Genomic DNA, 14,375 nt, shown 5'->3' on the forward strand with positions numbered 1-14,375 from the left:
AAATTTTAGAGTCCAAAACAGTGGATCTTAAACTTTAGGTTGCATTAGAATGACCTGGAAATACAGATTCCTGGGCCCCACTCCCAGATTTCTGACTCAGTAGGTCTGGGGGAGAACTCAATAATTCACATTTCTTACATGTTCCCACATGACGTTGAGGCTGCTTGCTCTGAGACCACACACTTTAAGAACATGTAAGGGTGCTGGTATCTTAGGTTTGATCCTGAAATAGTATTGCCAGCTGATGGCGGTATTCAGGGGTTGCTGGAGAATAAACAGGAGCTGTAGCTTTGGGGCCAACACTGGCTGGTCTCTCTGGGTTCAACCAGCATGCTTTATTGAGGATCTGTTCATTGCCAGAACTGAGCCATGTTTTGGGTAAGCACAACGGACATTGTCAGTGCCCTGCCCATAGCCTCTTGGCCTTACAACTTCACTGTACAAAGGTAGTCTGACTCCCAGCTACCAGTACCTGCAAATCTTTACTTGAGGGCTTTTACCAGCTGCTGGAGTCCACCCTGCCTACAAGCGGGCAGCTGCAAGTTCCAGAAGTTAAAGCCTCCCAGGAACGTCCTCATTCAATGACTATTGTCAGTTGGTAGATAAATACCCCAGCTCCCTCCCTGCTCAGGTGGAATAACTTGGAGTCATGTTCTGTACCATGGCCCAGAGGACCCACAGGACCCACCTGTAGGTGCCTATGCTAGGTCATTCTGTTGCTATAAAGAAATATCCGAGGCTGGGTAATTTCCAAAGAAAAGAAGTTTAATTGGTTCACAGTTCTGCAGGCTGTTCAGGAAGCATGGTGCCAGCACCCACTTTGCTTCCAGTGAGGCCTTAAGGAGCTGACAATTAGGTCTGAAGGCAAACAGGGAGCCAGTGTATCACATGGCAGGAGTGGGAACAAGGCAGGGGAGGTACCACACATTTTTCAATTTTTTAAATTTTTTTTTTTTTTTTTTTTTTTTTTTTTGAGGCAGAGTCTCACTCTTGTTGCCCAGGCTGGAATGCAATGGCACGATCTTGGCTCACTGCAACCTCCGCCTCCCAGGTTCAAGCAATTCTCTTGCCTCAACCTCCAAAGTAGCTGGGATTACAGGCACCCACCACCACTCCCAGCTAATTTTTTTGTATTTTTAGTAGAGATGGGGTTTCACCTTTGGCCAGGCTGTTCTCAAACTCCTGACCTCAGATGATCCACCCATCCCGGCCTCCCAAAGTGTTGGGATTACAGGCATGAGCCACTGCTGCCAGCCAGGTACCACACACTTTTAAACAACCAGATCTCACAATAACTCACTATCATGAGGACAGCACCAAGACATTCACGAGGGATCTGCCCCCAGGACCCAAACACCACCCACCAGTCCCCACCTCCAACATTGAGATCACATTTCAATGTGAGATTTGGAGGGGACAAATATTCAAACCATATCAGTGCCCACAGTGGCAGCCGGCTTGCTAACATACCCCACATTGCTGCCCATATCCCCTGCCTCACCTCCCCACTCCCCTACCCATGTTTCCTGGGATCAACTTGCAAATAAACTACTTCCACTCAAATCCTTGTTTCAGGGTCTGCTTCAACGGGAACCCAAACTAAGACTTTATAAATAAGAAATGGTTTCTGTTCTTTATAAGTTCACATTTAGATGGAGAAAGTATATAAACTGGCTTGGAACAATTCAGAACGTCTGGGAACTGGTGAGTGTCAGGTCTCAGGGCAGATGGAGGTGTTCTGCTGGTTGGCCTTTGGAGTATCATCAAGAATGTCTTGAGGAAACACATGAACTGATATGCTCAGGGGGAGGCCTGGCAACCTGGCCCAAAGGCCTTTTCTTCCGCACAGGGAGGCCTGAATGCCCTACCCCCCAGGGGACTGATTTGCTACACAAACTCCACGTGCTTTCCACCTCCCTGGACAATTCCCCCTGGAATAAGAATATTGAGGTGGAGCTAGCACCATATTAAATATGGCTCTTGTTCACACTTTTGGGGGAGTTTCGGGTGCTTAGAGAAGGCTTGCTTGGGATATCTGCTGGCCTGTTAGGATTAATATGCTTTCCTAGGTGCTCTGCTCAATACCATACTATGCCAGCCTCACACCTGCACTATGGTAGGATTAATCCAACTCTGCCATTGCTTTTGCAGTGGGCATTAGTTTCTACCCTAACTCCTTCCACATTCTCCTCCCCATCATCATCATCACCATCATCACCATCAGATCTCTTAGAGATCCTGCTAACACACATACAATCCAAATGAAAACACCATATGGTGAGAAAGCACTCAAGTCCAGTTCCCATTCTTCCAATCAGACACGGCATATACTGAAATTCTGGAATCACTGCTGAAAAGATCCAGTCACTCCTTGGCTGGTCATTCACACAAATCATTCTTGGGCAACATGGCACCCAGAGTTCTTTTCCTCCACATTTCAACTTGGCTAGAGGAAGAATGAAGCCTACTGTACCAGAGCATTGCATCAATAACAATATCGATATTTTCAGCAATACCCAGGACTCAAAAAATTGCCTCAGTCTTTAGCTCTGCCTCTAGACAAAGAATTACAACTATAAAAACACTTACCTCTGAAAAAATGTTCGACATTATTAGCAATAAGGGAAATGCAAATTAAAACCTCTACATGCTCACCAGAAAGGCTAATATTAAAAAGAGCAACAATACTAAGTGTTGACAAAGATGTGGGGCAACTGGAACTCTCATATAATGTAACGTAATATAACCACTTTGGAAAATTGTCTGGTAGTTTCTTGTAAAATTAAACATAAAGACCTACCCCATGACCAAAGATTCTACTCCTGGGTAATTACCCAAGACAAATGAAAACATGTCTACAAGCTGGGTGTGGTGGCTTATGCCTGTAATCTCGGTACTTTGGGAGGCCAAGGCAGGAGGATCATTTGAGGCCAGGAGCTCAAGACCAGCCTGGGCAATATAGAAAGACCCTAACTACAATAAATAACAATAAAGAAAACATGTCCACAAAAAGATTTGTGCAGGAATGGTCATAACTGCTTTACTCATCATAGCCCCAAACCAAAAACACCCAAATGTCCATTAACAGGTGAATGTCCATTAACAAGTGAATATATATTCTTATAATGAAATATTAATCAGCAACAAAAGGAACAAACTCTTGATGCATATATGATAACATGATAAACCTTGAAAACATTATGCTGAGCAACAGAGGCCAGACATAAAAGAGTACACACATGGTTGCCATTACATGAAATCCGGGAATATACAAAACTGATCTGAGGCTACAGAGATAAGGTCAAAGTTTGCCTGGAGTGGGGGTCGGGGGAACAGGCTAAACAGCACAGGTGACTCTGTGGGATGAAGGGAATATTCCAGATCTCTATCATGGCGATGATTACTCAGGTGTATACATTTGTCAAAATTCATCAACTTGTACACTTAATGTGTGAATTTTAGAGCATGTAAATTATACCTCAATAAAGGTGACAATATACACATATATGTATGTGTGGTGTGTGTATATGTAATGTGTAATACACACACCACACACACACACACACCCTAGGTTTTTCTAGGGGAAAAAACTAGAAAGAATATGCTAAAATGCATAAGTCATTATGTTTCATAGATGAGATTGTAGATAATTTTTTTCTCTTCTTAAATTCACCAACATTTTACCTATGCGATTCTACCTTTTTTCTTTTCTTTTTCTTTTTTTTTTTTTTGAGACAGGGTCTTGCTCTGTACCCCAGGTTGGAGTACAGGGCTGTGAACATGGCTTACTGTATCCTTGACCTCCCAGGCTCAAGCAATCTTCCTGCTTCAGCCTCCCGAGTAATTACAGGCAGCCCAGCTAACTTTTTTTTTTTTTAATTATTGTCTGTAGAGATGGGGTCTTCCCTATGTTGACCAGGCTGGTCTCAAACCCCTGGACTCAAGCAATCCTCCTCCAGTCTCTGCCTCCCAAAGTGCTGGGATTACACCAGCACACCCAGCCTTACTTTTTAAATAATAGAATGAAAATGTTCATTTTTTAAAAATGTCAAGCTGCTAAAGGCAAGTGCTTATGGTGGTCCATAACAATCAGGAGTTGTGCAAACAGAGTCCTTGGTCAAAGTCCCTGTCCCACTACTTCCTCATTTTATGACCTAAACGAAGTTATTTCATGAGCCTCAGTTTTCTTATCTATATAATCGGTTTGTTGGAATGATTGAATTAGAATAATGTATGTTCAAAGCCCTCTGCGGGCAGGATGCAGTGGCTCACACCTATAAGCCCAGCACTTTGGGAGGATGAGGCAGGAAGATTGCTTGAGTCCAGGAGTTCAAGACCAACCTGGACAACAGAGTGAGACCCTGCCTCTACAGAAAAATTTTTAAAACGTATCCAGGCCTGGTGGCATGAACCTCTATTTCTACTTGGGAGTCTAAGAGAGGAGAATCACTTGAGCCTGAGAGGTCAAGGCTACAGTGAGCTGTGATGGCATGACTGCACTCTAGCCTGGGCAACAAAGCAAGACTCTGTCTCAAAAAAAAAAAAAGAAAAAGAAAAAAGAAAAGAAAGAAAGAAAGAAAAAAAGCCCTCTGCAAACGATAAAGCACTACAATGTTAGATGTAATGTTTCACACAATGCATTAATAAATCCAGGCCTTGCCTTTGTTTCTGACCTCTTAACCCCTTGCTCATGAGTACTACTTCCTCACCAGCTTCCACTCAGTTCCTAAGATTTTCTAACACACTCCTGCCTCAGGGCCTTTGCACATGCTGATCCCTGCACCTAGAAGACCTCTGCTCCCGCATCTTCGACAGTGGGTTCCCTCGGGTGATTCAGATTTCAGCTCCAGTGTCTCTTGGGGCTTTACCTAATCATCCCAAAATAGCCTCCTCCCACTCTGTCCCATCACTGTTTTATGAATACTTGAAATTGTCTTGGTTTTGTGCTGACTGTCCACCTCCCATCCCACACCTCCTTGTGGAGAGGCTTTGCATCAGTTTTGTTCACTGCTGTATGTCCAGCCCCTGGAGCACAGTAGGTGCTCAAAAATCATTTACTGAGTGAACGAACAAGTACTTATTGACAATGAGGCCACACGTTGTATGTATTCAGTTCAATCTGCCAATTCATTGCAACAAGGCGAGACTGTGAGGCAAATGCTGCTTGTTCCCACCCCAGTGGCTGAAGGAATCCGTCCAAGACGTGCCCGTCGGCCACAGATCTGAACGCTTGCCACTGCCCGTCAGGCTCCAAGTCAGCCACCATGGTGTGAGGATGGAGGAATAAGGAGGGCATTGTGCTGCCTGCAGAGACACGTTCCGAAAACAATTCGGGAGCGCACCTCCTCCGACTGGACACACCTCTCCCGGCCAGGTGATTTGGCCTTGCCTCCTTTCTTTGTCTCTTCCCCACTGTGGGCAAGGAAGTCAGACCAATTTGCCTTACCTTTATTCCTCACAGCGTTCAGCACAGGGTTGCTTTAAAGTTCTGGTGCTGCATAAACCCTGCCAATGCCACAGTGGAATTTTCTAGCCCATGCCAAAGATGGAGCTCATTAATTTTCGTGCCTGAAAGAAAGAAAACACTTCTTTAGAAATTGGCGTGTTTAGCGCTCTGCTGAAGGAGGGTGAAGCCTCCCTGCAAGGAAGATTAATCTAGGTTTGTAGGTAGGTCATTCAGGGAAACACCAGCACACTGCAAAAGACGTTGTCCAAGCCAATGGCTGCCTGCTGCCTGTGGGTGACTTGAGCAAAGGTAGGAAAGCACCCACTCCTCTCAAAAGTGTCCATCCAGTACATTTCCAGAAAGTTCTTCTGCCCTGCCTCTTCCCCTCTCTTCTGAAATGTCTGTGGTTCCTGGAGAGATCACACATGGGTGCCAGCTTTTCAAAGTGGAAATCAGGCTGGGCCATTTCCCCAGGGCCTGGACCTGATGCTACCACAAAGATAAGCCAGAGTCTCTTTATGCAGTATTAAGTAATTTAAAACTTTTTAATATTAAATCAAGGAATGTGTCTTAGAAAATAGTGTAGAAGGGAAAAAAATTAAACTATCACATCAGGGGGTTGGGACTTCTTGTGATTTTTACATTATTTTTGATATCTTGTCCTGTATTATCTGTATTAAGCATTCAAATGTATTACTCTTATGTCATAAAAATAACAATGATACTACTTCCATTTTTAGAAAACCAGCTTATGTGGAAATAGCTTGAGGAAGAATAAACAATCACATGGGGCCGGTCACGGTGGCTCACACATGTAATCCCGGCACTTTGGGAGGCTGAGGCGGTTGGATCACTCGAAGTCAGGAGTTTGAGGCCAGCCCAGCCAACATGGTGAAATCCCACCTCTACTGATAACACAAAAGTTAGCTGGGCATGGTGGCACATGCCTATAATCCCAGCTACTCGGGAGGCTGAGGCACAAGAATTGCCTGAACCCAGGAAGCAGAGGTTGCAGTGAACTGAGATCGCACCAGTGCACTCCACACTGGGCCACAGTGAAGCTGTGTCTCAGAAAAAGAGAAAAAATCATATGGGTGTTTAATGGTAACTTCAATGTCTTCTTGGACAGATGGCTTAAAGGCCATGCCCCTCCTTGGTGTCCACATTCACTCTTGTCTGACATTAGAGGTATTGCGGTAAAAATGCTTGCAAGGCATTGCATGTAAGTCAGTAAAACTTTAGCGCAAATTAGTCTATCTGAGGTAATCTCTCTCTCACTCTCTCTTTCTCTCTCACACAAACACACACACACACACGGCACCTAAAATTTCATGAGAATCTGTGGATTTACCAGGAAATGGCACTGGAAGGAAGAATGAAAAGTTGCCTAAATTCAACCACCTAAGTAAATTTTGCCCTGGCCTGGAGTTTTCTGACTACAGTGATGAGTAGCATTCTGAAGAAGAGTACCAACGGGGCTGCAGGCTATGCTCCCATCCCTTCAAATCTAGTTTTTCTGCAGTGCACATTCATATCAGAGGCTGGGACGATTGTGCTCAGCTGGGACAGTTGGCCTGATGTACTAGCTGGCAGAAGGGCCTGCAGGGCCAAAGACAGGGAGCTGAACTCAATTGCCCTGGCGGACCCTTTCTGAATTCCATTTTATATTTTCTTTTTTTGCCTCTGGTTTAAGGGCCTTCTTTAAAACTCTCACTAATCATTTAAAAATAAAGAAAAAAACGCTGATTAACAGAATTTGAGAAGTGTCACGTGATAATTAAGTGACTGGGGAAGAAAGGTTTAAGAAGCTGCAGTTTTCAAGTCTGGAGGGAAGAACCTGGAGGAGGGAATCAAATAATGATTTTTAAGTACCAGGCACTTACTAATCAAGTGACAGGCACTTTGTGAACACTTAGCAGAGACCCAGTATTAAGCAGAGTGCCAAAGCTCTGCCCTAAAGCCATGAAGAATAAGACTGTAAGAAATAAGTGCACAGTGATGTAGCAGTGATTTAAGGTAGACATAAGAAAGGACTTCCTGAAGCTAAAAGCAACTCATTGCAGAACTGAAATCACAGGGAGTTCAGAAGGAAAAAGCAAGTATGACTCAGGCCTTTTATAAGCTTTTTTTGGTTGAAGAGTCAGGATTGCTATGTACAGAGTCTAGCAGTGAACTCAGGTGCCCAGTTGTGTTGTGGTGGTCTCCAAAGGGAGTTGGTGGGGCAGAGGAAAAGAGTGGTAGCTACGTATTCAGGAGTCCTGTGGAGGAATCAGCTCCATAGGCTCTTCGAGGACGGAGAATAACCAAGTTCAATCCAACTTTGCACCCCTATTAACAAGAGGGTGCCTGGCGAACTTAGGGCCAACTACAGGATAAATGACCAAAGACAGCTCTTGAAAGATGAGAGGGCGAGAATAGCATGCAAGGCTCTATGAAGTGTGCTTTGGGCAGAGGCACACGGGGTACAACTGGGAAGAGGAGGAGCTTGGTGAATGTCGGGGGGGACTGGTATATGGAGGTCCACAAAAGTCAGGCAGAGAAACAGAGACTTGCCATGGTGGGTACCATTTTAGGCTCCTGAAGGGGAGACAAGAAAAGATAGAAGTAGTGGTTTTGGAATGTTAAGTTTCCTAAATGTGAGCAGGATGGATTGGAAAGAGAAAGCAGGGGGGAAAAAAAGACAGCTTGGTCCTTCACAGTTTCTGTATACCACTTCACCCTGTGAATTTACTTTGGAGTACTGACCACAAATTAAGCATCCATCTGTTGAAATGCCGATTGCTTCCCCCCATCCCCCATCACCAATAGACTATCAACCCACTGAGGGTAGGGGTCCTATTTGTCTTGTTCTCTGCTGAATTCTTAGCAGCTCATATAGACTGCAGCATGTAGCAGTGCTCTATAAATATGTATTGAATGACTAAGTATACTAAACCAGGAATGGGAGATGAAGTTCTAGACTACAGGTCAAAGTCCTGAGCTCTTCATCTCTGGTAATCTTAGAGAAAAGCCAAGTTGTCTAACTAGCTGGACTAGTTAAGAATGCCTTCTGCTCAGGGATGGATAGATGAAGCCCCATTGTGCCTTCCAACCCAGTGGACCTTGGATTTTATCCCAAGATGTCCAATGTGAGGCATCTAGTCATGCCAGGCACACCTCAGGGCCATGAAATGTTTCTTCCAACTGATACTTCCCATCTGAGATGGGGAATTGTGAATCCAAAATTCTTAAGACACCATAACTGGACAGCACAGCTAGACAGTGTCATTGGTTCAATTAAAACATTTTTGACAGCTTACCAAGTACTTGCTACTATCCAATGAGTGCACTGAAGGAAGATGCGTAGCATCCTAGAAGGACAATAGAAAGGAGAAGGGTTTCATTAACTCATGTAGGGTCTGTTATACCTGTTCATTTCTCCATTGGCATTTCTGTGGGAGAGGCAGAGAGATGTATCCTAGAAATATGCCATTTCTGGAGTCTTCAGGGCTTGTTTAACTTTGTTATCTATAAATGTGAAGCCTTTAGCAAGCAACTGTACATCTCCAAACCTCAGCTCCTCACCTGTGAACTGAGGATAATAATAATGGTTATAGTAGGAATTATTACAAAGCACTTTACAAACAGTAAAGTGTCAGATACATCAATTATTTGGTTTTTCTTGTTTTCTTTGGGGACTCACCACCAGCCACTAAGTCAATCATTGTCATTTTTTGCAAAAACTCCTACCTGTAAGCTCACTTCTAACACCACTTACAGAACAAACCAAATATTCTTCTCCCAAATTCTCTTTTACTACCACTTGCAGCCACAAAAATTGGCAACTTGGGTTCACATTTACATCTATTTCCTTTGTGTATATTTTGTTTTTGTTTTGATAATTACTATAGTCTATAGAGATTTTTCTTATGTAACAACATTGCTCTGGTTTTGAGTAAAACTATTGCAGAATTTTAATTGTCTGGGATATCACATATGTCCTCTGATCTAAATTTTGCAAAAGTGCATGATACACGTGCTGACTATGAAATGGAAGGCTCTCCATTCTGTTTTATGTTTTCTGTTTGTTTTTTTTTTTTTAGACGGAGTCTCGCTCTGTTGCCCAGGCTGGAGTACAATGGTGCGATCTCAGATCACTGCAACCTCTGCCTCCTGGGTTCAAGTGATTCTCCTGCCTCAGCCTCCCAAGTAGCTGAGATTATAGGTGCCTGCCACCATGCCCAGCTAATTTTTTTATTTTTAATAGAGAGGGGGTTTCACCATGTTGGCCAGGCCAGTCTCGAGCTCCTAACCTCAGGTGATCCGCCCACCTTGGCCTCCCAAAGTGCTGGAATTACAGGAGTGAGTCACCGTGCCCAGCCTCCATTCTGTTTTAAAATTCTAAGTCAGTTTTTAAATAAGCTCAAATGGTCGTACACTCATTCATTCATTTGTTCATTCATTAAATAAATATTTATGAGTTTTGGAACAGACACTGTTGGCACCTTGCCCACATCCCTTCTGCCATTCCTGTGCATATCAACAGCCTGTGATTGCAAACACCAGCAACCTTCTTCCTAAGTGCTTTCTCTGAGGTATGGGCTGAAAATACCAGAGAGCTAATGCCTCCATGAGCAGCCTTTAACCAGTGATGAATAGGAATTGGTGAATAAGTACTCTGCTTCCTTGCTTCTCAGTTTGGAAGGAAGCGAGTTCCTCAATGGGATTACATGTCAGCTGCTCACAGTGGTAACTTGCAGTTGATGCACTGTTCACTGACTCTCTTACATTCCCTGTTTCACTTCCCCACTTCTCTACTGGTGATTCCTGGGCTCATCTTCCAACTGCTTTCACTCCAACCCTTTTTTTCAGAGTCTGCTTCTGGGGAGATCTAACCTAGGGTGAATTCTTACCAGGACAAAGGCATGGGACTGGGGTTCTTAATTAGACATTGGGTAGAGCCACTGACCCTAATGAATCCACAGTTCAGACAGGGAGATGATATGTGTGTAGAAATGCCAACATGAACATGCACATCTCATTCTTCTAACATTTAAAAATCCTGCTGGGTCTCTCTCTCTCTCTTTCTCATGCACTCAGGCGTGCATGTGCACATGCACACACGCACAGATACACACACACACTCTACTCTGATTCACATGACTATTGTATTTAGTGGTATGGTAGAGCCAGCCTGCTTATGAAAGCTGATTGTTACATTTTTAGGAATTTTTCCAGCAGTTTGTTAAACATGGTCATTATTAAAAATTAAATTATAGGCCGGGCGCGGTGGCTCAAGCCTGTAATCCCAGCACTTTGGGAGGCCGAGACGGGTGGATCACGAGGTCAGGAGATCAAGACCATCCTGGCTAACACGGTGAAACCTCGTCTCTACTAAAAAATACAAAAATCTAGCCGGGCGAGGTGGTGGGCGCCTGTAGTCCCAGCTACTCGGGAGGCTGAGGCAGGAGAATGGCGTAAACCCGGGAGGCGGAGCTTGCAGTGAGCTGAGATCCGGCCACTGCACTCCAGCTGGGCGACAGAGCGAGACTCCGTCTCAAAAAAAAAAAAAAAAAAAAAAAAAAAAATTAAATTATATAAACTTAAAACAAAATAGATCATATTAAAAACAAAGGTAATAAATACCCAAAATCATCGCTTCCTAGTTACTACATTTTACTGTTATCTATACTCTTGGAATGATTTGTGTCTCTTGTGTTTTTATGGTAGAAATAGTAGACAGTGGTGTGCTACTGCAAATTTCTTCCCATCTTTGCCTTCAATGACTCCATAGCTTGAAATCAATTGGCTCTGATGGGAATATTTACACCACAAAAACTGGCAGATGCTGTAAATCAGGGAGTGCCCCCATCCCCATCTGCACCTCTGAGAGCCAATTGTTAAATATTTACTAGCACATCATCAACCATGTCTTGCCTGGAATCTTGGAACAGTCTCCTAATTTGAGTCCTGAATCCTCCATTACACTGTCCAATCTATCCTGCATATTGCTGCTAAAGTGATCTTTGAAAATGCACATCAGATTGCATCATTATTCTGCTTAAAGTTCCCACCCAACCTCAGCATCCCATGGTATCCTCAGGCCTCCGTGGTCTGGGACCTTCCTGCCTGCAGACCCCCTTCCTTTCTCTCCCTTCCACTTGTTCGTGAGCTCCAGCTACACAACCTTCTTTCTCTTCCCTGAACCAGCTGCTAAGCTCCTCCCTGACCCAGGATTTTTGCACTTACCCTTCCTTTTCCCAAGACAAGATCAGTTTCTTTTCATCGTTTAACTTTCAACTCAACCATCACCTCCTCATAGAGGCTTTCTCTGTCCATCTTCATCACATCCACTGCACTCACCATCTCTAAATCCCTGTCCCTCTCCATCAACTGAGCCCATTCTCATTTCCTTGTAGCCCTTTGCACCACTTCTATTAATCTTCCTTATTTATTGGTTGCTTTGTCTACCGTCTCTCTTCCCACTAGAATGAGTTCCATGAGAGAAGACCCTTCCTTTGTTCGTGGCTCCCTCCCCAGCACCTGGAACAGTGACTGACACATAGTGGGTCCTCAGCTGGATTCATCTGTTGGAAGAATGGATGTACGTTCCTTCTACCTTCTCCACTCCCATTCATTTCTTAGCCCTCCATGATCTGGTGGTCTCCTTATCAAACGCCCCTCCTCTAAAGCTGTTTCCCCAAGGTCCCTGGTGACTCCTGGGTTGCCATGTGCCCCGGTCTTCATCTTGCTGGATTTTCACATTTAACAGTCCTTACCATCCCCCAATTCTTGAAACTCTCTTGCCTCACTAAGGCCATCCTCACCTGATTTACGTTTTCCATCTCTCCTTGGACTCAGTAGTTGATTGTATCACTGGTGCCATTGCTTTACCCCTCCCTGTATTTCCTGCCCCTTGAATCTGGGCTCACCTATCCAATATACCTTATATATGTATTTCTGCTTATTTTCTTTTCCTTCAACCATCACCACGAGAAGGGAATGCCCCTTGTAGCTTGCTGATCACAGGAAGAGGGGGTGAGCCAGGTGCAGCAGAGCTTGTAAGGTGCCCCAGCCAAGCCCAGGCTAGAGGTGAGCTCCCAGGCCATCCAGAGACCTATGAGTGAGCCAACCAAGATCAGCCAAGCCTCAGCTGACCCACAGATGTGTGAGCTCTAACAATAAACCATACTTGTTTTAACCACTGAGTTTGGGAGTAGCTTGTTACGTAGCAAAAGTTGGTTGATACATACTCTTTTGTGGGTTTTTTCCTTTCTCTGTTCAGGACTCAAGCATTTTCTCCTGTTCCCATCCACATGCAACTGCCATGCTATCCACTGGGTATGGTCATTGCTGTTCTTGGGGTCTGAATCTCCAAGGGTATGCTTAGGTTTCCTAATTGCATCACTGACCCTGACATCAACCCCTGAGCCTCAGACCTACAGAAACATTGTCTCCACCTGGATTTTCCTCAGGCTCCTGAGATCCAGCATGTCAAAATACAATACAACATTTCCCCCAGCTTCCGTACTCGACTTGTCCATTCTTTTGTGTGCCCTGCCCCAGCAGTGACACTACCATGCTCCCTATCACTCAGGCCAGAAACAGGGGCTCACGGGTAGCCCCTCTCTCCTTCACACCTGCTGATCCCCAAGCCTCACTTGCTACTACTTCATGTCCTAATACCCCTCCTGAAGGACCTTGCACCTCCTACCCCTGCCACTGCCCCATTCCAGTCCTTGTCACCTCTCACCTGAGCTACTGTGGGTCTTCCCCCACAGTACTGTGGAAGCCACAGTAGCTTCCACAGTAGCCTGCAGGCCCCAAACCTAGCATCCACCCCAAATGTAGAATGGCAAAGGAGTCATCGCAGCTGTCATCAATCACAAATCCTTCCTTGAGTTGCCACTCTCAAAGGATTAGGCTCGAACCTTGCCCCTTCTACAGGCACAGCACATCCTCCGTGACCTGGTGCTGAATGCAAGAGTTCTGCCATGAGCCCTGGGGTCCAGTGTTCCTCCTCCAGCAAGCCCTGTGACATAGACAGGTTCCTTGATCTCTCTGTGCCTCAGTCTCCTCATCTCTAAAATGGAAATAATAACTCTGCCTCACTTATAGGGTTGTACTGAGAGTTAAATAACCTTACATATTTGTAGCGTGTCTCAAATGGTACCTGGCACAAGAGACCTAAACATGTTCTATATTATCACAGTGGCTTTTATTTTCACATGATATTTTATTGTACTTGTCATTTGTCATCTTTTCATCATTGTTGACAAAGCAAAATCTCTTTTTAAACTGTAAGATATAATAGATTCTCATCTTTCGGTCTACTCTTTCAGATAATATTTGCAATTTATTGTCATGAGTTAATGGACCATATTAGGTAATTATTCTTGTATGTTTAATTTTTTCTAATAATAATGCTTTGTTTTTAATATGCAGCTAAAACCAAATGCTTCCTTTTTTTGAGTCAGGTTGATTGAAGCATAATTTGCTTCCAAATCAAATGTATCCTTTTTAAGAGTGTACAATCTGATGAGTTTTACCACAGTCATGTAACCATCACTATAATCCAGATATGAAACATCTGCACCACCCCAGGGAAGTTCCCTGTTTCCCTTATGATCACCTGTGTAGAATCAGCTCTTCCCAGCCTCTCCCTCACCCTTCAGGCTTTGCCAACAACCGAGTTGTTCAATAGATAAACTGAGATGATGTGATCTCAGATCATCCCCCCCACCCCCACTCCCCCTCTCCTCCTCCTCTTTCTCCTTCTCCTTCTCCTTCTTCTTCCAACCTGGAACTCCTGGGCTCAAGCAATCGTGCTGCTAGCTGGAGCTGCAGGGGCACACCACCACACTTGGCTAACATCATGCCTTACTTTACCCATGCTGTTCCTCGCCAGTGTGCCCTTTTTGGCCTACCTTCCACTTCTTCAAGCCTCTGC

Source organism: Trachypithecus francoisi, unplaced genomic scaffold (assembly GCF_009764315.1).
Source record: "Trachypithecus francoisi isolate TF-2019V2 unplaced genomic scaffold, Tfra_2.0 Lachesis_group21, whole genome shotgun sequence".
Lineage (NCBI taxonomy): Eukaryota > Metazoa > Chordata > Mammalia > Primates > Cercopithecidae > Trachypithecus > Trachypithecus francoisi.